The sequence below is a fragment of the Dinoponera quadriceps genome, unplaced genomic scaffold (assembly GCF_001313825.1).
Source record: "Dinoponera quadriceps isolate SergipeBrazil2010 unplaced genomic scaffold, ASM131382v1 scaffold566, whole genome shotgun sequence".
NCBI lineage: Eukaryota > Metazoa > Arthropoda > Insecta > Hymenoptera > Formicidae > Dinoponera > Dinoponera quadriceps.
The window spans coordinates 1,274,723-1,302,381 of record NW_014555972.1 but is presented as its reverse complement, the minus strand read 5'-3'; the positions used below and the strand labels follow the sequence as shown (position 1 = coordinate 1,302,381).

At 42.9% G+C, this 27,659-nt stretch overlaps 1 protein-coding gene across 3 annotated transcripts in view; it reads left to right on the top strand.

Annotated features, from left to right (window-relative positions):
* LOC106746388 overlaps window positions 1-27,659 on the top strand; it is an 83,892-nt gene that overhangs the window by 26,149 nt on the left and 30,084 nt on the right. The gene's annotated exons all lie outside the window — the stretch shown is intronic.

The window sequence follows — 27,659 nt, the reverse complement described above, 5'->3', positions numbered from 1 at the left end:
GCATATAATTACATTGATTGACATTAGTTGTCATTTTTGTCGTAGTGATAAAGCAAACGAAAAAATGAAAGGTTTGATTCAGACGTGAAATAAATATAGAGCGTGAATATATTGCCTGCGAGAATTATTCCAAGTTTTTGCGAGAGGACGAATAGAACCTCGAACAGGTGATTTTATACGGTATTCGAGATATAGCGATTTTGTTCACGGAGGAAACGGTAAATCCTATGCGACCAAGAAAGTAAAATCCAGCCGCGTGAGTGAGCGTTATTGCGTCTCGCGAGCAATCGCTAGATGACTTAAGAACGCGGCCCGCTCGCACCTCGAAGCGGTCAATCTCAGCTGCACCGCGAAGAGCGAGCTGTCTGTTTTTCTGGAAAAGCTGTAAAGCGAGATCGTCATTTCGATTACGCGGATGCGGCCAAGTGGTAGTTGGCGTACAACAAAGGAACCAAGCGACCGTATATTTCCTCCGATGGTTACGCCACTCCTCGCTCGCACGTGGGACTTGAAAAAAAAACGCGTGAGTCATAAGTAATGTTACTAATTGTTCAGTGACCGCAAATATTAGATATATAAGTTAATTCGGTCTTCTTTGCCAAAAATCACGATTTATTGATCAATGGGAGACATTTTAATTGTTGAAATAATCTCCGTTATTACCGATGATCTGACGTCATCTATTGGGCAGCTTTCGAATTCCATCACGAAGAAATCTAGCTATTTGAATGATAACAATTTTATGATTATTTGACTATAAGACTTCATAAAACTGCATTTGCATCAACTTGAAGTAAAACTTCAAAAAATCGGTTTCGGCCAAGAAATATCTATATTAGACCACACCGAACGAAAGTTTAAGTAACAATTACCAAAATTTGATTAATATGTCTTAACCAAGTGTTTCCAACTAAATACTGTATACAATATGCGGTACTACGGTATGGTACGTGAAGCTAAATGATTCGGTTACAGTAATCAAATATTTGCTTGAAACACTAACCGGATCCTGATAATCGTTACCAAATCCTCCGTTCAATATATAGTCGGCGGACGGCGCGAGCCGGAATTGTTCGGCAGCGCGGACTCGGAAGTTTCGCGGGATCCGTGCTCGAATTTCGAGATGAAGTCGTTTTCACGCTCATTAGAGTACATCGTCGCCGCTACTGTGATTCCTGCTTTTTACGAAACATCCTGTATTTTGTTACTTGGACGTTACAACGCTGGACACGCATACGCGCGCGCGCTCGTGATGGCCCCGGCGAGGAAGTCGATGTCTGACGAGCGGGACGAATGTAGCATAACGAATTACGCAAGTATCTCTCTCTTCTCTTGCGACGACAACAACGCGCGCGCGAAAAAGCATTCTTCTTCGCGCGCTCGCTCTTACTTTTTGCCGGGGTGATCGCGGCTGCTTTCTTTTCCGCGTTAAAGGGATTCGCTCGCGCCACTCAATAATTATATCGCCGCTTCGCGTAACGCTCGTCGACGTTGCACACGCTGCTCCCCTCGCGAAAAATGGACTTTCTCTTTTGGACTTTTTATCAACTGCTCGTCGTCGTCGTCGGAGACGCTGCGGCGACGACGACTCGGCGCAGGATCGGGGACACCGAGGTGGATAGGAGGAGCGCGAATCTCGCGAAAGAGAGAGAGAGACGCTCGGAACTAACGCGTTTCCTCTTTCCGTCCTCTCGCTGGCCAGCTCTGTTCAAGATTATATCGACCGTCCTCCTTTTAATGCCGTTGGAATGACGAGGCCGCGTTTAATTGAGAACCGGCGCGAACTCGGAACTCGCCTGGGGGATAACGGTGCGCGTCTTTATTATACCTCGCCGGACTGGAACAATCGGCGGAGTCCAGCTCGGAGATTTCCCATTTCGACATCCGGCCGGGAGGGGACGCGACTATATACGTCTCTCTTCGAGACACACGTAATATTCCCCCTCGAGCCTTAATTGACGAGCGTCCTCGCGAAAGTGTTAATTTCGACCCAATTGAGCGAAATTTCCATTTCGTAATTGGTGGCGTACGCGCGCGCGCGCGCGCAGTCGACCGAAATTCTTAATCACGTTAACCAGCCTTAATCGCATTATTAAAACTCATCGACGCGCGTTGCGTAACGCGGCCATCGGCGCGCGCTCTTCGCACGAAAAAGAACTTCTCCATCGGCCGTGCATATGCATTACCCTCTTATTTCGTTACGCAAGGGAGGGATAAGGAAAGAGAGAAGATGGATACGATGTTACTTCCGCGATCCGAATTTACCGACTACGGAACGTGCAATGCCGCAAATGATCATAGGAGTGAAATTTCTTTTTAACGCCAGGATAGTTGCATTTTTCAGCCAGATCGCCTGAAATTATTCGAAATCTCCTCCATAAGATCTCCTAATTACGTTAAAAGTATATTATGCGCGCGTGATATAAGATATTGTTGCATAATTTAGCAGCTTTCTAACGCAATTTCCCGCGGAGATGTCACATTTGGGAATTCCGACGAATGAGAGCGTTCCTCTATTTTTGTGAGAATAGCGTAGGAAACTTCCGCCGGTTGTTGTGTCTGTGAAGTGCATTAGAGTGGGTGAAGAACCGAAGAGAGAGAGAGGGGTGTGCGCTCCCGTTCCCACTCAGGAGCGGCTTATCAGATTCTCGATGTCAATGATGAGATAGTGAAGGACAATTAAGCTCTATCTACAAATTGCTGCGCGCCGTGCCAGATACTATCTCGCCTTAATCATCGGGTCTCGTTCATTGTTCCGCTATGTTTATTATTGTCTCGCAAACGTCTCACATGACCAGAGTCTCGCGCCGTCGCTTCCGTTGCACACATCGCCGAGCGCGAATATCGGCGCGCCCGTCGAAAATGTGTCAAACGCGGCTCTTACACCGACAAAGTTATTGTTTTCTTCCACACTGAGAAGTCCATTTAGTTGACTCAAACAAAATTCTTGTTTGGACACGGGCGAAATGTTTTGATCGTAAGAACCAAAATTTGATTCTCTGAACGAAAACTCATTCATTTTCGTTTCGGCGAACCAAAACCTTGGTTCAGAGAGACAAGCTTTGGTTCTCGCAACCAAAACATTTGTTTGCCCATATCCAAACAGGGATTTTGTTTGAGGCAACTAAATGGGATTCTCGGTGCACCCTTCAAAAAAAAGAAAAATGTCCTGAGAGAAAAATAGTATTATAATAGCACAGTTGAAAAATTATATTCAAGAAAATCATAAATATAGTAAATGTTACTATAATATGGATTACAATTATGATACGGGTATAGTGTGATCAGCCTATATACATTATTTACCATGAATTATAATGATTTTAAGTATATAACTATAGTAAAGTAGTAAAAATATGGAATGGTTTCAGGCAAAATGATAATTTGCTGACACGTAAAGGACATCACAGTTAAACAGAAATAATACATTTCAAGTCAGGAATATAAATACGTATGATTCTTTGTTGTAACTACTATTTCTTAGTGCATTTAATACTTTTGCTTTAATTCATGACAACCATAAAATATAGTTGCACGAATCAATGTTATGGTTGTTATTGACTAATTCGGGTTTACTTTGTTATACTCTTACTTTTGCATGCTCAAAAGAACTATAAATATGCAGTTCAGGCCGAAATTGACTGTAAAGTATAATGAGATTATAGTTACTCTCTATCTTCTTCTCTTAGTGTGTTTTCGAGCTAAACCTTTTCGTTAATCGAGACCTCTCGAGAAAGTTATAAGACGCGCTTCGGTCACGAGTACCGTACTCTGTTAAATTTAAGCATCCCGGCAGAGATCGGCAGGCGATAAACGATTAATAAACCGGTGATTGCGATCCGGGAAGTATTTGCGGTTTGCGGCATCTCGTAAGGATCCTGCCGGAGGATCGATGAGCCTCCGTCGGATCCCGGCCGAGAGAGAGAGGTCGCGCTTTTTTCGCGCTCGACGCCCACCGCCTCCCCCCGGCGGTGATTTACTCGGATTATAAATCGGCGAGACTCCCACATCGAGACGCGCGCAACGCCCGCCATCCGTGGGAGGTCGAACGCGTCAATTACGCGACCCACGCCGGGCTCTCGATTTGCACGTGGAAGTGTTACCGTGTCACGAACCCTCGCGCCCGTCTTTCCGCGTATACGACCCGTTTGATCCTTATCCGGCCCAAGTGTCCCACTAATCGGATTGAACGGCGATTCTCGTCGGAATCGAATTATTCAACCATTGTTGTCCGGTTTTTTTCCTTCTTTGGATATGCGATCGCAAAGACGACGCGATATTAACGCGTCGGTGAACGAGAAATTTCGTTTTCGTATAAACACACGCGACGGGAAACGAGAGATTTCTTCGTATTTCGGACACGGATGCAGTGCGTTTTAGCAGAATTTCTGCATAATTTTACCCGTCGCCGATGTGTCAAAAGAGAAAACGAGCGAGTCATATTTTTTCCCCGAGAGAGTGTTTGATTTGAAATATAAACGGAATTTTTTCAACAAATATTCGCGCGGCGCAACACGCGCTGCGTAGAGTGTTTTACCAGCAAAATTCCTGACACTTATTATAACTTGATGCGCGAATTTACATTGACCATTAATTAGGCGAGCGCTGAGCGGTTTGGTGACTCATCGCGACTTATGAGCGGTTGCTCCGCCGCGTTTTCGGCCAAAGCTGCGAGCTGTATTTCACTTTTATTTTCTATTGTGTGTATCAGTCGTGCCTGCCGCCTCCGAGTCATGCGTTTCCTTTGTTCGCGCTGTGGAAGCGTGCGTAAACGCTCGCGCAGGTGAGGGGGGGGGGTGGTTTCGATAAAAAAAGAGACAGAAGAGCGAGGGGGAGAAAAAGTCCGGATCGTCGTTGCGTTCGCTGCAGCGAGCGGTACGAGCGGGCGAACGAGCGAGAGAGCGGCGCGCATCGTCGCGAAAATGATCACCCGTGCGGGAAGTATTCTCATTAAGTCGAGAGCCGCGGAATAGAAGCTCTAATAATCAAGGTACTTGCACCTGCGCGACCGGCTGCATACCTGCCGTTCTCGGCGTAACGACGACTACGACGTCATCCACGGCGGTGTTTCCACGACGCGCGAGACGGCGACGCGCCTCTCGATGCATTTTTTGTTCTTACATTGAGAGGAAAAATAGCTGGGGCGACTGTAAACTCATTATATTTTATAGTTAATTTTGGCCTCAATTATACGAGAATTCTTATAGATGTGCAAAATATAATAAGGTGAACCCGGATTTCTTAGTCGTAACAACTGTGGTATTCGTTCGTGCAATTATATTTTACGGTCGTCGTGAACTAAAAAGTAAGAGTAAAACGTAAAATACTGTAAAATATAGTTACAATAAAGAACCACGTACATTCACATTCCTGAACAGAGATTGATTATTTCTCTTTAACTGTGTTATTCTTTTAAAACGTTAGCGAGTAATCATTCGGCCTTGCTTACCAGCCATTTAATTTTATATCCTAATTCAACCCACATTACAATAACGTTTACTATATTAATAGTTTTCTTCACTACAATTTTTAACTATGCCATTGTCGAAAGTTCCAGGTGTCATACTTTTTTCCCTCGGTGCACACAATTTTTCTACATCGACCGATTGTTCTCATTCCGCGTCTTTCGCGGTTCACAAGCGTACACGCGTCGCTCGAGAGATCGGCTCGCTCGAGAAACCGTCTTTCCCTCATTCTTGCATTTGCATACGACCGTATTGCGCGAGCTGAATGGATATTACAGCGCCTCGGAATAACGCTCGTAGATCAGACTTATAAAAAGAAAATGTCGGAACGATTATTTCCATTGATATTCATCGTGTCACGCATAATAATATATCGGCGTTTTATTATTATCATATTACGTGTCGCGCGTTACTATCTCTTCTCGCGCCGACACGATTTCTTCGTCGCTCGCGCAACTTTTACGCATCTCTCGTCCATCCCGCTCGCGGCTCGTCGCGTCCCAGAATAGTAAACTAATTTCTCCGCCTTTCTTTCCTTCCCCCCCCCTTCTCGCTCTTTTTTTTTCTTTTCTTCCCTCGCTCTTTCGTCCCTTCCCTCAGCGGCCGTCGGATAACTGCGAGAGCGTCGTGGAGCCCCGCGGAACGAGTTTTGCAACTAGGCGACCTCCGCAAGGCGAGCGAAGCTACAAAGAGCGCCTCTCGCGCGGCTCGACGTGAAGAAGGAGCGCGAAAGGCCGAAAGAAGTCTCCCCGCGAATGCCCGTTGCATTCCGTGTACGGCGAGCACTGTCGGATCGCGTCCCATAATAAAATGAGGCGATAGCGACGTCCCGCGGACTCTCCTCCTGCTTTCGCGTGTAAGCAGCCAGGCGATCGGGCCGCGTAAACGAATAAATGCCGACTGCCGCCGTCGGTGCTCGCCGCGAAGGAGAGGCTTGAGAAAGAAGGGAGATGATAGAGAGAGAGAGAGAGAGAGAGAAGAAGGCACAGCCGCGCTACCGGAGGGAATTCGCGCGCGAGTAATGAAAGAGATCCACGGTACGAGCGGTGGCAAACTTCGGGGACCTGATAAGCTAATGAGATGACACAGAACACACGGAGCACGCGGAGACACGTCGTTCACGTGTGCGTAAATAAACGCGCGAAAGCTGCTGCCGTCCACGACGTGTCGCGCGTAAAATTGGGTGTTATGTGCGTACGTTCAGCGATATTAAGCCCCTGACGCGCGGAGGATTACGGTGTTGTGATGCGCCGATAAAAAAAAAGTACCAGTTTAAGTAAAATGGTTACCCCCTCCAGTACTTCTTGGCAAATATTTACTAGAAGCGAAAATATATGATCGGCTATATACAACATGATATTTCCTTCATACAAATGGACATTTGCTTGTGTTGAAATAATTGGGACACAAGCATTGAGTTCGTAATATTCAGAATATCAGAGTTTATTTTTGGGAAATAAGTATTACATAATTCTGATAAATACTCTGAAATTTAGCCATTTTACACTTACGTTCGGTAATTCATTTACAAATGAAAGTATTATTACGTTCAAGTATTTACTACAAGCTATTAAAATATACTTAAATTCGTAAAAATATTGCTTGATTTAAGTCTTGAAATAAAAAAAAACAGAATTACGCTTACTTCATCCTAGCACTTTTTTCTGTATACGAACGAGAAATACGCGAACGCTTTTCAGGCTCAAGAGTGAAAGAATGCAGACACGATTGAGTTTGTATTATGTAATACTTCGTAAAAATTTTATGCAAAACATGGAGAGATTATACACAAACTGGCGAAAAAGTGATACGTTGATTTGCACGCTAATTGCAAGAGCGTTCGCGTAGTCGCAAGATAACATTCCGCGAAACTTCGGTGCGTGCCGAGGGGGGTTTCTATGTGTGACGTAAGATTCTCGCGGTGAACTGCGCACGTGAATTTGCGTAAACATCTACACGGCTATTTTTCTCACATAAAGCTCCAGTTACCCTGACGTGATTAGATAGCTTAGGCGTAGAATTACTTCGATAATACGTACGCATCACGTAATACTGCGATGCAACGCGAGACAGATTCTCTTCGCACGTAACTCACCGAGCCGGTGTCTTGTCCTTTGACAAAGACGAGGGTCTAATTTGCACAGCTGCTCGTCCGATTCTTTCACATTTTTCATTTTTATCGTCCCATTGTTTGTTCCAGCCGTGCGAACTTGAAAGTAAATCGCGCGTTATTTAGCCGTGTAAATGTGAATAGGTTGAAGAATTTCGGATGTTGACCCGGGACAGGCTTAATATCATCGATGTGAACTTGGCATTCGATTTGAACACAGAAAAAAAGGTGTTAAAATCAAGTAAACGTAGTTATCTGTTTTTCAGCTTCCTGAACCTTACGTTACTGAATGTAAGTGTAAAATGTTTCCGAATTACTCTTGAACTACCCCTCCTCTCTTTCCCTTTTTTTTTTTAATTCTTTTAGATACAAACAATATTCAGATCCTTTTTGTGCTCATATCGAACTCCAAGTTGATAAAATCTTCGAGACATCGTAAAATCGCGTACGCGCTGGCTCGCTCCACGTAACTTTGTTCCGATTGTTGGCTCGGTGACTCAGGAACCTTGAACGAAACGATCGAGCGCGCTAACGAGTCCGTGGACGAACCCCCCTTTCTCCCCCCTTCGGGGTTTTCATCTGTGATTTCGCGCCGCTAACCTACGTAATCGAGCCCACCTTAATTTCCTCCGCTCGATTCCGTGACGAATTAATCCGGCCGTATGGATTCGCGTCGGATCGGATTCAGCGGCCGAATCCTGAAAAGGTAAATGACAATCGTGCATCCTGCGGAAACGGATGCCCGCTGGCACGCTTGGCTAACTGCTCCCGTCGTTTCGCGACCCACCCCTTCCCCACACACACACACATTGAAGTAGCTTTCGGTGGACGTTGCGTTGCTGAGATACAAATATGGTATGCTCGTGGTCTCGCAGTGACGTCGATATACCGTTCACCTTTGTGTTGTTTGACTGTGGTATTCGCAGGCGGCCTCGTGATAAGCAATAATCTATAGTTCTTGTGTAATTCATTCGCGTTCTTACGTCTTCATCCTTCGTTAAATGAATCTCGAAATCTGGTTTTATGTGTTACGAAAATGCGTTACCTCTAGGCTCGTATCGCGTAAGTGAGAATTGGTCTCGATTTAAATCAATCGTGATTATTTCTTTGCGAAGTTACCACATGTATTTATACATCTTTACTCGCGATTTGCTTCTCTAAAATTGGCCGGTGTGTAGTTGGCTTTACATTGTTTAGCATCTCATGGACGTTTAGCAAACAAAATTGTAGTTGTTATCAAGAAAAGTCGAATTTGCTGATACAAATTCCCTCCCCCCTCCCCTAGAAACTCCCTTCCGCGATATCCTATCTAACTTTGACTTTGACTTGAACTTTGAAGAAATGCCGAGAAATCGGTCGTTCCCCTCTCTTCTTCGTAAATTCTCGTTTTACCGGTGCGACGGGTGTTTCTTTTTTTTTTTTTTGCGGGGCAGCCGAAATTAGAGCTGGGAATAATGAAATTCTACGACATTGTGCCCCTCTCCTTGTACCACCATATGTGCCATATGTGCACGGCCAGTTTCAATTCCAGGAGCCTAGTTTACGGATGCAATACGCTTACGAACGAGTCGACACGCGTGCAGCGAGCGTGCGCGCGCGGAGGAACGGGTTGAAGCGGCGGCGGGTACGCGTATAAGTGCGTGCGTGCGTGCACGCGTGCACGCGTGCGTGTCTGTGTCGCGTTCATGAGCACCGTGTCGAGATCGCAGAGGTACGCTTGCAGCTGAGCAGCGCTTCCGGTTACATTGAACAACTTTATCGGCGAAGATAGAGTCGCAGGCGAGTCGAGTGCATCCTAAGGAGATATGTTAGTTCATCCAGCCGGGATCGTTAACGGAAGCGCTCGATCTGTCTGCCTCTCTCGTATCCGCGCGACGTGCGGATTACGTTGTACGTTGTTACGCGAGCGGTCATGCTCGGTCATTCTCGTAAGTGTCTGATCTACAATTTGAGATAAACACGTTTAGACAAGAGGAACGTTGGACGAGCGTAACCTGGTTCGTTCAAATATTCGACTTTTAGTTACCAAACCTAGTTTTTAACTGTGGGAGCTAAAAACTAAGTTCAGGGACAAGAAATTTACTAAATTAACTGGATTTCAGTTATATTATGTGGACAGCGAATTTCTCATCCGTGGCAGCTTGTTCTTAGCTGTATAAGTTAATTTTTAGCCGTGAGAGCTAATTCTTTTTTTTTTCGTTTACTTCGATTATAATTGTCGATTAGTCTTAAATTTCCGTTTTCATTGTTTCTAGCGTTAAAATAGATTGTTTTGCAGTGACATTAGAATTAATATTAGAATCAAATCTGTAGGTTGAGAGAAAAAATATCTAAAAATTAAGAAATATTTATTCAATGAGCGCTAATAACATATTTACTTAAATCTCTCTAAATTCTTTTATTTAAATCGAATAAACAACTGCTTATCGTGGAAAGCTATAAACTGAAAAAAAATGTATATTTTTCATTTAAAACCATTTCTTCTCGGTATAAAAACATGAATACTAGTATAAATAAATATGTTATTAGTAACCACCAAATAAATATTTTTTGTTTCTTATAGATATTTTTCTCTCTTGTTAAAAAAAAAAAACTTCAAAAGAGATATTAACCAATGTAGTATCATCAGATACTAAACTTACTAGTTTATAGGTCATTTAAATAGGCGCAAAATGTCTTTGAGAGCGTCAAAGGCAGGCATCGAAAATTTCAACTCAGGATAATTTGTTTTTCCGATAAGACTACTGCTCGAATTTCGATTCGTTCGTTCGTTCGTTCTTTCGACCACGATGTGCAGTTGCGATGCGACGCGTTTACAGTTGCTCGCTAATTGACTCGCTTATGTCCCATTGACATAACTTCGGTGTCCGTTTCCCCAGACGCGCGACGTACACGCGGACGCAGGCGTAATCTGTCCCACATTAGCTTAAATGGCGGCTCTTTGAAACAATGTTGCGAGAACGGTACACAAACGCTCGCCTACGGAGAAGAAGGCCGAATTAGCTGAATGGGAATGACACGCAACCTGCAGCCGGCAATTCGATTCCCGTTACGTCGGAAAGAATAACGCGCCGTAATCCCTAACTATCCGGCGATTTGCTGCGTTTTCGCCATTATTATCCGGGGGAAAAGTATCCGTTCGGCGGACGTAACCGTTCGTCATGTCCGGCAAAAGCCATCTTGCCTCCTCCGCAGCGCAGATCTTCAATTCGGTCGCGCAACGCGCGCGCACGAAGAGATACCGGATACCGGGAGAACCAGGTGAACTGCAGACAGGCAAGACACGTGGTGCGCGTGGTATCGTTGAGAGAATGGAGATTGTGTCTAGACGCGAGAACGTCATCGTTCGCCTTATTCGCGCATCGCACTCGCAAGTAAGATCGAAGAGCTCTGCCACTTCCATTATGTAGGAGATGCTTCCCCTCGTCGTCATTAAAATGAAAATAATATTAACAATATGCATATAAAGTTATTATCATTAACACTACAGTAACCCTAGAAAATTAATTTTCCCGACTATAATTCTTTATGGTGATTACAGTTAGCAATATTTAATATTCTTCTGCGTACAACCGAGTTTTCATCTGGTCTTCAGGCAGCAGAAAATTCAATTACATCAACGGAATTGTTTCTCCCGCGTACAAATGATCAATTTCGCAATATCGTGCAATAATCAAGAGACTCGCGCGCGTAATAGAATTACTCGCATCGATCTCGGAATAAATGCAGGCATGCGAATTTAAAAATCTCCATGCGTGCGTGTCGGTGCGTACGTTTCACGTTCGCATTGGTATTCTAAGATCGAATCGCACCGCATGGTCCGACCGGTCGCGGCCATGTGCGAATCTCGCGTGTTATGCCATCGGCGCGAGGTCTCTTCCTCTCACGAGGAGGAGGTTGAACGCCCTCGTAACGTCTCGAAGGAGGAATGATTGAGCCGCAGCCGCAGAGGTGCCCGTCTCTCCGTCGTGGTCGTTTAACCGGATTAGGAAGCCAGTCGGAGAAACAGGCGGACGCGAGAGCTCGTGTCGCGCGATACACTCCAGATACAAGTACGTTGATACGCGTGCGAGACTGCACGCGTGCGTTACCGCGCGCAGAGGCCGACAAACCCGGTAAACCTCCTCTCTAATGTTCGCACTGTGTGTCTCGCGAAGACAGACCGAGCGCTGCTCGCGACGATCCTTCCGTTTCCCTCACGATAGCTCGGCTATTTGCCCGGACCGTCTTCATTCTTCATTCTGTCGTGATACAAATTCGTGACAATTATACGAGTGTTTGAGGTTTTTGGAAATTCCGAAACAAACGCGGAATCGTCTTGTCATGCGCTTATTTACGCGGTTTAGCTTTGAAGTATAGAGGAAAAGCGTCCAAATCGCGCGACATGCCATTTTGTTTTTAGGCTCTGAAGCCGTGTTGAAGGCGTAAAATTAAAATTTACATGCATGGATGTTAACCAAACAACGTTTCCCTACGAAAATATATGATAGTTTTATGAAAATTATTACATATTTCTTACATATTTCTACTTTAATTTTCACAAGAAGCCTATGTCAGTTTTGATGCAGTATGAATTTTATTTTATCGTAGTGACAAATGTATATGTGGTCCGTAATTAAGCCGCATAATGTGTAGAGGTTTCCTCGCAGGAAGTATCGAGCTATCCTTTTATCGCGGTAATATATTTTTCTAATTACTTTTGCGTCTCATTTTCTCTTTTCGGGAGAGGATATTAAAAACTGAAACGCCTCGGAATCACGTGAGGCTCCGCTCCGTAGCGTTTGAAAATTAATCCCTTTCTTTGTACGGAGGCAGGAAATGGCTGCGAGGAAGAACAAGAGGGAATGGTAAAGCCGGAATTGCAGGGCGCTGAAAATAAATTCTTGAAAATATAGTCGCCCTGTCGGGAAATTATTCCGCGAGAGAGAGAGAGAAATACACCCGTGCGAATCGGAGAATAGAATCGGGAATCGAATGGTTGAGAGAGAATCGGTCACATAATATTCTGGACGCGCAGTTTTGCATATTGACATCTCGGCGGTCGCGCGTATATACATATATGAAAGCAATTTCTTCGTCAATCGTTTGTGAATTGAAACAGGATGTTCGTACCCGCGACGAAATTCGAGTGCCTGCGGCGCCGAGTGTCGAAATAACTCATGCGGGTTGAATTTCCGGCGGCGGAACGGCGCGAATGTAACGCAAGAAACTTATATCGCGGCTGAAATACGCGCCTACCTCGGATTTTATTCGAGCCTCTTAACAATGAGAGAACCGTTACTGAGTTGTCACGACGCCAGATTAATCGGATATTGGCGTGATTTAATTACGCGTGGGAAATTATCAGGATGGCGCGGGAACAACGGGGTTAGCTTTTCTTATTCTTGCTTCATTATTGAATAGAAAAGAGGCGCTTACATCTTTAAATCTTCGTGGTACACACGACCCGTTCTTTCTTTGATAATTAATTAACGTACCGTCCGCGAATCCATCATTTGTCGGCCGAAAAATTGGCGCAACGGCTCGTGAATGAAGAAAAAACAAAGCGGCCCGAATAATTCAATCGATCGATTGAACGTCGTAACGGTGAAATGGCACGCGAGCCCTTGGGGGTTTACGATTATCATCGCGAAAACGTACGTCGGCAGTTCGCCGGATCGCGTGCGACAAACGCTTTTCAAGCGGGCAGAGGGTACGAATTTCACGACGTGACCGCGATCACCCGCCGACGTTGCTTATTTACGCGGCTGTTGTTCCGAATGAAAATACCCGTAGCGACGAAACTTGTTTAATCAAACTTGTTCAGTCGTAAGTACGAGAAATCGGACGGTTTTTGTTTACGTATCACGGCCGCTCACGCGAATGGGAAAACACCGACGTAACGTTAATTTTAAACGCGTTGCGCAACTGTTTAAATTCGATCTCGTTTCATTTCTACCGTCCGTTTCAATTCGCTCGGATAATAATGGAGGAGATGTAAATGTGCAAAGAGATACGTTGCCATCGATGAGCGTGAAATGGATTCCCTCCGAGATGAAATTTTTCTTTATGACGCGTAAACAAGCGCAATTATCGGTCGCACTTACTGACCACCGACAGGTATGACATTAACCTCGTTTTCGGCGGTAGTTTCTGCCGGAGCATTCTGTAAGCAACTTTTGCTGACGTTTCGTCAGTGGATTCCGGTGACACATGCTCCGATGATTTCCCCTTTTTTCAATATTACATCGTTATTATCCGCTAGCACATGTACAAAAAGGATTACGACAGCGTAGGAAAAAGAAAGTAAAAACATTATTACCTTCGTCGGCGAAGTGCGAATTAGTTGAAATCTGACTCGCGCCTACTGTAACGCGAGACACGTAGCATGTGTGTAATGACCGTAATTGCAACAAGAAATGCGAAATAAATTAATAGTTCGCAAGCGTTCTGTGTTTTGCACGTATCTTCATTCTTGTTTATATTTATTCGCGGGGTAATGAATTCTGTGATTGCTAATGATACGTACACACCAAAAGAGAAGATAAACGATATTTATTCGGTGGGTACTAATGACAATATTTACTCATACCAGTATACATATTTTTATACTGAAAAAAAAATTGTTCAAATTAGAAAATACACATTTTCTTAAGAGGATGTTATACTTGGAAACTTTCTCTACAGAACACTGATTTTTTCTGCAAAGTTTATGTCTTATTGTTTGGACGAAATTATAAATGTTTTTACACAGTGAAAATACCGTGCAAAAATAGAAGCATTGCTTAGTACGCGGCGAAGATGGTGAAAAATTTCAAAGTGATATTTTTAGCGCTATTAGTCAGAGTAAATATTTATTTGGTGCAGAAATCACTATTCCACTTTTTGTGTACCTATGACTGGGCGACAGCCCTGAGATTTCGGTAATTATGTTATTAGCGCCCACTAATAAAATATTTTTTATTTTTTCAGTCTACATATATAAATATATTTCACAATTTCTCTCTGCTATAATTTACATCAATTCGTTTTCGGGCTACGTATCGTCGAGTTGGCTCTTGTATTATTACGTAAATTCGGTAATAATTCAGTATTCTTGAAACGCAGTGAAAAGTGCAAGGGACGTGCGCGCGTGTCCGGCCAAAGTGCATTTCAGTGTCGCCGGTCGATACCGAATTAATGAGCGTTGCGTTTTCCCTCTTGGCTCGGCTTATCGGCGATTTGTTCATAGCACGTAATCAACAACCGTTTTTTCTTCTCCGTGAAGGCCTTCGCTTTATTTTACGCTCCTCCATATCCCGTAACAGTATCACCGATACGCACCAACTCGCGCCGCGCGCACTTACGCGCGACCAATTGCCCCTTCATTTTCCGGGGTTAATGCATATTTGTTGTACGCACGATTTAATCGTTGCCCACCTGCGGAACGTTACGGTGAGATACGTATGGTTATCGCAACGTTGCACAAGTAATTATAACGATAATTTATGTACAAAGATACGCACGTAAGCATTCATACATACGAATACAAATATAGAAATACAGTAAACAGAGAGTGAGTTCGTGAAAGTCAATTGTAAGATGTGCGATGTACTAAAAACCAGACAAGATTTTTTTTATGGACAATTTTTAGACGGGAAATTACCCAATTTTATTGGGTCGCTCGATAGGTCGTGCGAATTTTTGCGACGTAAAGTTTTTCTTTCCTTTTTTAAAGTTGGGTACGCGATAACAACGAACAAAAATTGTGAAAGATCACTTGACACGTTCGCTACTGTTCGTCTCGCTTACGTCTTTCTCGCGTCATCTCCTAGCTTTTGTAAAAGTAAAACAGGTAAAACGCGGCATCCGGTTGTCAGATTGCGCGCAATTATCGCGGAGCGATTAAGAACCAATTCCTCCGACGTCGTTCAACCCCGACCACGTGTTCTTTCACTTTGCCGATCGTGGGCACGTCGGTGATACGCACGGAAGGAGAACGCGCGGTAATCGGCGTCGGCGGAATCGGCCCTCTAAATCATCCTTGATCCTGCCACCTCGGACTTCAGCCATGCTGCGCCAATGGCAGCGTTCAATTTCCGCTCCGTATCCACCTGGATATTTCTTTTTATTTTGTTCCGAGATAAACTGATGTTGCGTGTTGCAAGCGTGAAGCAAGCGCTCGTAATATCGGCGCGAGTCTTAGAGTGCACTGGACTTTTATTTACCGCGTGTTGTCTTTGGAGGATGAAACTCGGAGAGGCAGGCAATAAAGACGGCGTTAAAATCGAGTAAATCGCCAGATATTGCGTGACGGAGAAGATGAAAGTCGAAAGACGAATAAAAATTCAGAAAAACGGAGAATTTGTCCTCCGGAGTGATAAAAAGCATCCTGATGTAGATCTTTTAGAAGAAATGTAGCCTGTATAATGTAGAAGAAAAACACCAAAACTGACGTAGGTACGGTAAACCGACATACTCTTGTTTCTCAGCTGTAAAATACTGGCTTTGACGGAATAGTTCGCAATGTACGCTGCGGCTGACGTGCACCGATTTAAAATGTTGATAACGTCCCATTATGGTTAAATAACTGCTGGCTAAGAGTAGCGCTCGCTCTGGCTCTGACCGTGGATAAAGTGAAGCGGTATGCCGTGGCCACGCTCTACAAATTAACGAGAAGAAAATGCTCCCGCCTGCTGGCGCGCGATGCTGCGTACTTCACCGTGGTTTATGCGTGCACGTGTTTTAATTCATCGATTCTCTCTTCAACGGAAAACGACGAGAAACGCCCTCCTCCCCCCTCAGAGTCGGCGTAAATTGATAATATCGTAATAATTTCCTTACTATGAATCTCTCTCCTGAAGTTTAACATTGAATGCCTTTTCTTAAGAATCACGGAGAAATGCAGCGATATCGATCGACGTAAATTAGTTAGATATTACCTGCAATTCACGTGGCGATGTATTTCGTCGAGATTGATCGTGCGGGGAAATAATAGGCGCCGGTGATTCTGAACAATTACACATGTGGCGAAAATATCTTCTCAAGTACACTTCTCGGCCGAGATGAAGAAGCGAGCGATTTCACTCGCTTCGCGCAGCCGTTCCCATCGTCCGCCATCTGTCACCTTTCGGGAACACCTGTTTACCGAGAGTTTAGCTCCGTGTAAGAGGAGCCACGAGTAAGTTTCTTTATTACGCTGTGTCTTCTATCCTCACCGCCACTCTCGAGCATAAAAAAGTGGTATACGTGCCGCGAGTCACACTTGAGAATCTCGAATTAATTTACGTGTCGGAGTGTGTATGTACACGATATGCCTGTCTTCGGTGACACTCGTATCTTCGAAATAATGCAATAGACATCTCAATTTTTGGCTAATTGCTTTTGAGAAAGTGCTTAACACTAAAAGTATTGAGCTGTCATTTTTGGCTTTTTTTTATTATTAATACCTTATTTCTTATTTAAAAGATGGGAATTTGAAATTTCATGACTTTTCATCCATCATTTCCTTTATCACTTGATCGATGAAAAGTCGTGCAATTTCAGAATCCTATCTTTTATATAAAAATAGGATATTAATTTAAAAATAAAAATGTTCAGAAATGACTGCACGGTAGAAACTTCTTCTTATACCTTGGTTACATTTTCCCTTAGATATAGTAAAACAGAGCACATTTATCGTATTCACATTTGTATCGCACTTAAAGTGCCATTATGTGATAGACGCCGAGCGTCGAGCATCTGCGCAGAAATCACTATGCAGGATTTTAAACGAGATTAATTCTAACTTGCGGCTAATAATACGGTGAATAATACGAATTCGGTCGAGGTAAAACATATCTAATATGCATTATTAATACGGAAAATTTATATTCATTTATATTCATTTACATTATATAAGAGATATTGTTATTATCAGATAAAATATAAAATGTCTCTATCGATAGTGTATATTAGAACCTATAACCAAGCATCGAGAGATCAATTTTCATCAACTTTTTGCATGTCTTCTTATAAAATATACGATTTTGTTTTTATATATTTTTTCTACGTCACAATTATCTCGCAACATTGCTCTTTATAGGCATCAAACGTTATTGCGATTATTGCGATATTTGCAGTTAAACCTTTGAGTACTGAATTATTTGAAGATTTTTATGCCCATGGGACGGATTTAATTTGTCGCTATATGGATTAATATGTAAAAGTAATACATTTTATGTCCAAGTAAGCAGATGACGAGTCTCACTCGTCAAATGTACCCAAAGGGTTAACTCAGCTCTCCTTTGTTTTTCGAATGTTTTATTAATAATAATGGTAGTGCATTCTACTAACCACTGGTAATACCAATAATTAATTGACGTCTTGTGACATTTTCTGTGCGTAATCAGCTGATCGATCCAGCTTTTCAGCGTCAAATCGATACCCGTCACTACGCATGCTCACACCTTTCGACGCTTCAACACTCGACGCTCTCGCATAAGAGCACCGTTATATTTACGCAAGATCTATGTGTACAAGAAGTACAAAAAGAGTAGCGCGTTCGTGCCAGTGTTTATGTAACGTAACATTTTGACGATCTCGCCTCTACTGCTATTATCGACGCTTATCGAGTTCGTCATCGACTTTGTTATCCTCTTAAAGAGACGCTTACTTTTAATGTACTTACCCTTCGGCTCCGCTACGACGAGATTTGTGAATCAGCGCACACCGCTTTCAAGCTTGCAACATGCATAATCGAATTGGCCAAGTTGGGAAGTAGCAAAAGTGAAGTTTTTATCGGTTTTGCGAAATCGCGTGCCCGACGATAATTTGTTCTCCGCCGGGGGCATCCGTCGGATATAGGATATATAGTCAACTATCTCTCGCCACGTCCTCCTCTTCCGTGCTCCTCAATAATTACACTAGCCTATTTCGCATCTAGTTACAGTTATTCGCAATCAATGGCATTACGCGGCAACGCTAATTTCCGCGACCCGATCCGGAATGCGTGGAGCATCGTAACCATCGCTTTTCGTCCCGCGGGGAATCTCGTGCCGTGCTAATTGCGCCCGGGAAGAATGCGGGATCTGCCTGCGAATTGTGCGTGTGACACACATTGCAATTGTTGCGTCCGAACGCGCATTATCGGTTAGCGCGATTTCGCGACTCGCTCCGTGTTGAAAGTCTTCTTCGAGAGCGCAGGCGTGAAATTGTATCGCCGCGCAACATTAATCGAAGAAACGAAAACGAGCGAGCGAGAATTACGTGTACGCCTTAACGAATTATTCTCTCGTCGTCCTTTAATTGCGCGATAATTCCATATTTCAGTTCCGGAATTTACGCGCGGTTTAATCGATTCCCGAGACCCGTGGATTAGAATGCGCGATTAACCGAGGCGAGCCCTTTCCTTCGAGCTTCGAAGTTTCAAAGGCACCTCCGTTTAGAACCATACCACTTAATTGTACGCGAGCCATTCGTTGCCGCACAATGCGCCGAGTTGCACCGCGGATCAGAGTGACTTTCAACTATACCTGGCGAACCCCGTAATTAACGGCCGTGCCCTTCGCCAAGAAGTAGCGCCTTGATTGAGCTGCATGACGATAAAAATAAAGCGAAAAAGAAAAGACGTACGCTCGCGAACGTACGAACTGTACGTTTTCCCCGCGACGTTAATCGCCGTGCCGCGAGAAATTTCACCGTTTATCCTATAACAATGTCCTACCTACATTAAAGAAAAAAATGCTAATGTTCAAGTAATATTTATTTGATTCAAGCAAAATGGCTACTGCAATATTCGTATAATTAGATGTTTATTTGTACGTGTTAAAACAATTGCAACCAGTATTAACCCATTAGTTGCCACGATTCCCGTTTAGGGATAATAATTTGAATATAATTATACTGTTACACAACTTTTTGTGCATATATATAACTTATCCGGCCAAAAATTTCAAAAAAAAAATTTGACAGTTAATGGGTTAAATTCGTATTATTGAAAATATCAGGATTTACGATTAGAAAATTTACCGGGCAGAAAGGTTAAAATTTAAAACCACCACTAGGTTTCTCTCCTCAACGGAAAAGGAGTCTTACATAATTCTAGTAAATATTCTCTTAAATTTAGAACCATTTTATATTTACATTCAGCAACTCACTTACAAATTAAAGCGTTATTGTGTTCAGATATTTACTGCAAGCTATTAAAATATACTTAAATTGATAAAAATATTATTTCGCTTAAAAGACCGAAAATGAATAACTACGTTTAGTTGATTGTAGTACATTTTTCTATGTAGATGACCGAGTCGAAATTTCGACTCTTGCTGAATCTTTCATTCTACAATACATTAGGAGCTAAGATAGTAAAAAATAGATAGAGTTCCAATAATTTACTCCTACTTTCACCAAGATGACGTCTTAAATTTCCTTTTTCGCTGTTTCAGCGTCAAAATAGGTTACTTTACAGCGGCATTAAAATTAATTCTGCTTAATTAACGATTCAAGAGAGAAGTTAACGAGTGCCAATGTCGTCGAAGTAGGTTTTTATTAGCCTATAGCCCATAAACAGGCGCAAACTATCCTTAAGAGTATCAAAATGGCATTCAAATTTCGACTCGGTTGAATGCGGTGAGGATAAATCATCATTACAGACCGTGTGTGTGTGTATGTATGTGTTATATGTGTCGAGTTTTCTTCCAAACGTTTCTTATGAACTTACACGTGTTGAAAAAAAAAAGACATACATAAGTAGAATCAATTTGACCACGAACGATCGCGTCGACATAGCTTTCAATTCAGCGAAGTAAAGAGAGAAAGAAAGAAAGAAAGAAAGAGAGAGAGAGAAACCCGCACCGCCATGGAACGTTAATCGGCGTGTTCGTCGGATCGATTAATGGTGTCGATGCGAACGGTATATCCGGCCCGGTACACCTGTCCGTTTCAGTCTGCTGAAACGCGCGTTGCCGATAGAATCGAAATCGGGGCGGGGATTCGCGGTTGCGCTCGATTAACTTACGTAATCGCGCGAACGCGGAAAACGATACGAATAGACGTTGTCGCTCGTACCTTTCTCAGGGACACACTGTGTTTTCGATCGCTTCTTCCGATCGGCGCGCGCGGATCTCAGGATCCGATTGTGATCGCGCGAGCGAGCGAGCCTAAACGGGCGTTAACCGAACGTGACAAAGACGCGCGCTTTTGTTACCCAATTACTGCATGCAGCTGGGTCAACGTACCCGGCCTTTCGCGGAGTCACGAACGACGTGGCGAGCGAGCGAGCAAGCCGATAAGCGCGCGAGTCTCGTCGCGCAGGCACGCGAGATTCCCTAACGCTTTGCCGTAGGATCGCGCTAATTGCCGCTTGTTGTTGCCCCTCGCCGGTGCTGCGAAGCCCACGGCACGCGGCCGCGTTGTTTCCCCGCCGGCTGCCCTTGCAGCTCGTGATCCATTACCTCTCGTGGAGCCCCAAACAGCCGGCTGTTTATACCGCGGGAATGGACGCAGTATCGACATTCCCTTATCGACGTTCTCGCGATATCGAGGCATATTATTATATAATATATAAAATCCGGAATATTCTGTTTACATATAAAATAAGAATCGAGAATAACACGCGAATATTGTTACATTAAGAGTTGTCCGCCAAATCGGTCTTCTTATTATTTTTGCCGCTGTATTGAAATATATTATTAGCACGAATTTGTTCATATAAATGTTTATATTATTAGTATGTTATCACGAATTCGTTATTACAGAAATTAACAGAAATTACGGAATACACGCGAATATTCTTATATTAACCGTTTTAGTGCCGAACGACGATATATCGTCGTTCGCAACACTTGCGAAAAGTGCCAACGACGATATATCCGAGAGCATCTTACTATTCACATTTGCGAAAATGCTCTATCTCAAAATAAATTTATAAAACGTTATAAACGGTCTAATTTCATTGCAAAAGAATTAAAAAAATTGTTTTTGGGTTTAACTTTTTGTTATATTCTATGCTGGTTGGTGCCGAAGCTCTGTATATGCTGGAGCGATAAGGTAGAATCTCGACACGGGACAGTTTCGTTCTCAGGTCCGATATCAATTATTTTGTTAAAAATGATTGAAAATGTAATACTTATACTTCATATTACGTGATCTACATAAAACTGTGATCAAACGATGATTATTCTTATGTGCAAATATTGTTTGTAGAAGAGGAACTTGTTTCTATCTATTTCTATTTTTCATCATGTTTTGTATTGATGTTATTCGTATGATTTTCAACAAATATTGAAATACAATTGGTATTACTTTATTCTTTCTTTATTTCGTAATGCTGCTTTTTGAATTTTGTAAATATCATTTTTAATTTGGTTTTTACGAGCTTTTTCCCAAACCTTAGCAAATTCGTCAAATTGGCTCGGTATTCTTCGCATAGGTACGATACTTTTGCTCGGCACTAAAAGGGTTAGAAATGAATAATTAGATTTTTTTTTTTTTCATTATTTTTGTTGGTGTGTCGAAGTATAATATTATTAATATAAAAATAGTACAAAGTACTGTGTACTAAAATAAAAATTTTGGAACACGCGGATATTCTTATATTAAAACAAATGATGGTTCATCGAACGATTTCCTCGTTATTCCTTGTCCGTGTTGAACCCGTTTTCTGCGATTTTTTGACGGTTGAGGCAAGTACGGATTCTATCCAGTATAAGATCGAACGTGGAACGTCTTGCTCCATTCTTCGCGCTTCGTGGATAATAGGTAATTTATCACCGTCCGTATTTGCACCGCAAAAATGATAGCGACTCGGGCAGGTCGGTGCCCACGATCGAACGGAACGGTTCGCCGTCACGGCAGTTTTATTATCCTTTCATGCTACCGTTCGCCACGCGAGAGAGTTACGGGCGATGAGCTGCAGCCGAATAAAAATGGGTCGAAGAGTACGAGCGGCACGAGCTGGCACCTTGTCATAAACGTCATCCGCGTGACGTTTATTAAATTACCGAGCCGGTCGCCGTCGATCGTCATTATTTTCTCCTCTCTCTCTCTCTCTCTCTCTCTCCCTCTCTCCCTCCCTCTCTCCCTCCCTCCCTCTCGCTCTCCCTCTCTTCTTTTTTCCTTCCTCGAGTTTTGCCGGAGGGAGGATAAATCGTCGTGGAACCCGAATTGAGATATTAGGAGAAATTAATGAGATGTTTATTAAATTCATATCGCAACGTTTCACGCGTCATACTCGATCAACAATTTCTCTCATATTTCTCGATTCTAAAGCTAGATCGCTTGACATAATTCTCACGCGAAAACCGTAGAGATCTCTTGTTACGATGGAATCTTTCGGGTCGATTTTTTCGATGTTGTCGAGCGCACAACTAAAGATAACTTTCACCAAACTGCGATTAAGATAATCGTTGAATAATAATAATAATAATACGATAACATCAATCTCCATTTGTATAACTTGTCGTTCGATATATCAATCGATAATCAAAAAGTTAATTTCTATCTGTGTTAACAAGATAGAGCAGGTAGCATTCGACTGACTGATCAATTTAAAATCTGCGATTACCTTAATCGGAGTTCGTTGAAAGTCATTCTGAAGAGATAGAGCGTACCACAGTTAATCTTACAGTTCGCAGTACCGCTGCCAAATTACCATTTACCGTTTAGCGTAACCTGGGAATTAGTGCACAAAATTTTTATCAATGATTTGCCCGTCAAGCTTCTTCACCGTCTTCGAGGTATCGCGCTCAAAGGGAACCTGCGGATGTTCCGTCTGACGAAACAAACCTCGCGCTTCAGGATATCCAAGGACTAATTAGCCCCTTAACGGGCTCACAAAAGCGCGACGATACGCCTGGAGCTGAATTTACGTGATTTTAAATAAAACTCGCACATAATCGCGCAGACGCTTCAGTCCAATATTGCCGGAACTATTTTCCGTGTATGCTGCCGTCTTCCTCATGTAATTAATTATTCATCTAATTACGTTGCTTTTCCGGCCTCCGCCTGCAAACGAGTTCCTGTCTCACTGCTGAACCGGTGCGATTAGTTAGAGTGAGACAGGTATATTTTGTCCCGCTCTGACTTATCCCACCGGTTCAGCAGCGCCGCTATAAAGAACAGACCAATAATGTTGGCGCGTCCACAGCACGGTTTTTCAGAGGTAATCTGTATAACACGTGTATATATTTTCAAAGTACAAATCTAATTTTATCACATAATACCTCACTGCGAATATTATTATTAGGTTGCTGCAAATGAAATGGTAGTTTTCAGTGTTTTGAATTTCCCACTCCTATAGATTACTTTTCTTTCATACAGAGGACGGTATATATATACTGTGTGAAAAGTACATGATCCACATGTAATTTAGCGCACATAACCATATTTCTATATTGTACTGCTAGTCATAGAAGTTTGCATTAACGCTGTGATGGAAAATAGAGAAATTCGTATAATTTACTTATACGAGTTCAAACTTGGTCATACTGCAGCCGAAGCAACGCGTAACATTCATACTGCATTTGGTGAAGGTACTGTAAATGAAAGTACGACGAGGCGTTGATTTGAAAAATTTCGTTCTGGGGACACAAACCTCGACAATTTGTCTCGCGGACACGCACCTTCCGTCATTGATGACGTTGTTTTGAAGAAGATGGTTGAAACAGATCCAAGGTTAACAGTCTGAAAGATTGTCAGAAAATTCGAAGTTGATCATTCAACTGCCGTCCGATATTTAAACAAGTTGGGAAAAGTGAAAAAGTTGGATAAATGGGTCCCCCATGAAATCATAGAGAGAGACAAATTGAGACGTTTGGAGATCTGCATTTCTTTGCCGTTGCGACAGAATACAGATGGAATTTTACACAGGATTGTGACTTGTGATGAAAAATAGATTTTGTACGACAACTACCGACGTTCTGCGCAGTGGTTATATACGAATGAAGCTCCAAAATACATTTCAAAATCGAATCTTCACCCCAAGAAAATGATGGTGTCTGTATGGTGATCTAGCAAAGATATCGTTCACTATTCACTTACCAAACAAGGTGAGGTTATAAATTCTGATAAGTACTGTCAGGAAATTGCCACCATGCACCAAAAACTGTGCGCTCAACAGTCAGCATTGGTCAACAGACACGGCATGTTACTGTTGCACGATAACGCTAGACCACACATTGCAAAACAAACCGTTCAAAAACTCGCCGAGTGAACATTGAAGTTCTCCTTCACCCTCCCTATTCTCTAGACATCTCACCAACAGATTATCATCTTTTCAAGCATCTGGATGCGTTTTTGGCGGACAAAATTTTCAGTGAAGAAAAAAGTATGTAAAATGCATTTAAGGAGTTTATCGATTCACGCTCTCTAGATTTTTTTAGAAAGTGCAGTGATGCACTTGGATCACGTTGGCAGAAGTGTATTGAAGTAGGTGGAAGCTATTTTCATTAGTTATGTAAGTTTTAAATGTGAAAAATACAAGTTTCAACTTTATATTTATAAACGGCCATTTCATTTGCACCAACCTAATACTTTCCGTTGCGAAAGGAAAATAGCATATTGGATTCAGTTAAACGTCATTTAGCTTTGCAGCGAATATTTCCAGCTGCAGCGTCTAAATTCCAACAGCTGACAAATTTAGCTTCCGTAGCTGCAACATTAACTTATTTCAATGACACATCTTAACTGTCACAACTATTTTTTAGCTGCTAATTCTTTTCCCCGAGTGATTGATAAAAATAATGTGAACTCGGGAACGCGCTGCCGCATTCGCTACTGTGCTATGCAATCACGTGTACTCCCCGACGCGTATTGAGTCGCGCGCGACGTGCGTCGCGCCACGCACGTTCGCGTTGCGGGTGCTTCACGCTGCGAATCGCCAATCAGTCGCATCCTGCGACCTCGTTCCCTCTCTCCTCCCGCTTCTCTTCCCGTCTATCCCTCTTTCCCATTCTCCCGCGCCTCGCTTTGTTGTCTTGTTCGTTTAAGCGCTGTGATAAGCGGCGGCTGTTAGAACTCGACGAGAGTTTAACGAGTCTTTGCGACAAGCAAGTGCGTTTCGTTAGCCTTTTTCGAGTCGCGGGCGGAACGCTGATAACGCCAGTCGAAGTTGACGGACATCAATAATTGTCGAGTGCACGCTGCATGCGTGGCTCGAATACTGCACGGAATGTCTCGGTAATAGCGCGCGTTTCTCGCGATTTGTTAAGACTCCCGATAAGACCTGCGTCGACGGTGACTTCATTTCTAATTAAACATCCCGAGCTGATTTGTTACTTAAAAATTTATAAGAAAACGGCTCGAGAAATCTTCGGCATAATAGGAGCTAAGACAGCAAAGTAGGTTCAATTTCATAACTCTAATGATGTAATTTACTTTTACTATGATTTTAATGATGTCTTAAATTCTCATCCTCGTTGTTTTAGCGTCAAAATAGGTTGCTCGAGGCGGCATTAAAGTTAAATCTGTCGGACTAAAGGTTTAAGAGAGAAGTTTAGAAGTGTCAGTATCGTTAAAGTCAGTTTTTATTAGTCTACAGGCCATCTAAGTAGGCGCAAACTGTCGTTAAAAGCGTAAAAGTAGCATGAAAATTTCGACTCGGCAACTGGGTATAATTAAGCCGTATTAAGTCTGTACATAGAAAAAAAAGTGTCAAAGTCGAGTAAATGTAATTACCGGTTTTTCAGCATCTTAAATCAAACAATATTTTTATCAATTTAGGTATATTTTGGTGGCTTTTAGTAAATACTTGAAATACAATAATATCTTAATTTCTAAATGAATTACTGAATGTAAGTAAATGAATTGTTCTAAATTTAAATTAATTCTGTTCACAATTAAAATTCCGATGTTCTCAGTATCGTGAATTTAATATTCGTCGGAATTACTTTTTAACACGCACAAGTAAATATCTAATTATACGAAAGAAATATCACATTGTATATAGTCATTGATATATTTCTGGTTCTCGTAAATATTCGCCAAGGAATATTGGAATAATCATTTTACTTGGATCGAGTAAATACTCGAACGTAGTACTTTCTTTCTCTCCGTGTATGAAAATTGCAATCAATCGAGAGAAACAAACCGATCGCCGTGCACCTAAGTGTGTCGACCTCGCGAATCAATATTGACCGTTTATCTGCCTCGTTATTTCGCGTGTGTACGTAACGTTCGTCGCGATAAATTTGTCAGGTTGAAGACGGAGCGTCGTCAAACGAATGTTTGGTCGATACGGTGCCTTCAGCCTCTTCGATATTGGCCTACATTGCTTTCACTTTTGCTGTATTCTTACTTTCCCATGGTCACGCCGCGAGGACTATCCGAGGAGCATTGCATTGAATTGCTCCGCCGCGGTTTGCGAAAGAGAGAGAGAGAGAGAGAGAGAGAGAGAGAGAGAGAGAGAGAGAACCATACCGTGTAAAATACGACGCCACGACGATTGCGGCACGGATCGGAAAAACTGGGGTTTGAAAAACTGTTTCACAATTTCACCGGCGCCGGGACACCGCAAATTCGCCCGTCGTCGACGGGACTAGAGAGAGACCGCTCTCAAAAGTTCTATTTGTTCTCTCTCACTTTTGCTTTTTTGTCTGCACCAGCGAACGATCTCCAAATATATATCCTCCTCGGGATATACTTTCGCGGAACGTCGGGACGCTACGTAGGCATCTATCGGATACAGCTGTGCAAAGAGCCCGATAGTTTACGTGCGTGCACTTTTCCTTAATCTCGAAACACGCGTACGCCTCTCTCGAGATTTATCGTCGACGAGATCGCCCTCTTCTCTCTCTCTCTCTCTCCCTCTCTTTCTCTCGTCGGCTTAATTCATAAACACGTGGTGCACATCTGCCACCCGACAGGAGACGCGGGCTGCGCGAGAAGGAAATCGCTGCTCGATATCGATATCGTTCGCGCAATTTTCCACCATGTTGCATTTTCCACTGCGATAAAGCGCGCTTCGTGCTCTCCGTGTCGCATTATCATATAATTTCAGTTGTATCTTAAATTATGTATCTAAATAAATTCCTACGTGCCCATTACCTTCATTTTTACGCCCATTTTATTTCGTGATGTATTATAAGTGGGAATTTTAATATCTGTACTATATGGTTTCTGTTACTCCGTGGCAACCCCCCTCCCCCCCC